Genomic DNA, 1,042 nt, shown 5'->3' on the forward strand with positions numbered 1-1,042 from the left:
AGCCACCAAAATAAAAAAGATGTTCAATATGCTGATAATTTGATTCTAATTAGACCCTCCATCCACGATGTTGGAATTGCAAGGGGGTTGGTGGGGGGACAGAAATGAAACAGCAATTAACCTTTGGTTCCAAGCTCTATTAGCTCCTACCCATCACAGGTCAGTTGCCATAGAGATTATACCTACGTGATCTGCAGATGAACCAAGCCGCCTAGAGGCTCTGAACCGGCCTCTTCTCAGTGTGGCTTCAGAATAATTAAAAATCTGCTGAAAGAGAATTGAAAGTTCACCTGAAACTCTGATTCAAAGCTGGCCTGAACGGAAGTGGAAGGGAAGGAGGAGAAGGCGAGGAGCACACAGACTCGGGGAGTCAAAATTAAAGAACACACACTACTCTGCCTGACTTGGAAAGAAAGCCCATCTCTTTCATCCATGACTTTCCAGAGTCTCACTGTCTAAGGCTTAAGAGAGACTGACATGAGGAGGAGGAAATGATGGTGTGAAAAGCTTGTTGCTTCTGTTAGAAGGGAACTTTTTAGCTTCAGATGGTGACCAAGCCTCCTTTAGCCAGGGAAGCGAGAAAGGAGAAGAGGTTAGCTCCAGTGAGCTTTCTAGTCTAGTCTCTAGAAAAGTGGGTGAGGACGAGGCAAACAAGTAAAGCCAGTGGGTAGCATGCAGATTTCTTGGTCCACGGCATCCAGCAAAAGCATGGGGATAGCTGCCTGGACCACGCCATAAGGTGTGAAAGCTCTAGAGGCCGACAAGCCCAGGCCTTGGAATTATCCCCTCCCTCGGGGAAATCCATTCCCCCTGGGCCCACTGGATTTCTTCATAGCCAGATCAAACTCGGTCTACAACTGTCTCCAATGCCCAGCTAGATCCTGGCCCCTTTCATTCTTTTTGACTCAGCACTCACAAAATCAAGGTCAGGCACATAATTAAGTTATTTCCCCCTCCAAGTCTAAAAGCTGTTAATTAACCAAGACAGTGCTAATCACTATTAGGGAACAAATCAGCATCTTACTTAAGTGGATTCTAATTA

This window comes from Phyllostomus hastatus, unplaced genomic scaffold, assembly GCF_019186645.2.
Source record: "Phyllostomus hastatus isolate PE091 unplaced genomic scaffold, TTU_PhHast_1.1 phas_scaffold_585, whole genome shotgun sequence".
NCBI lineage: Eukaryota > Metazoa > Chordata > Mammalia > Chiroptera > Phyllostomidae > Phyllostomus > Phyllostomus hastatus.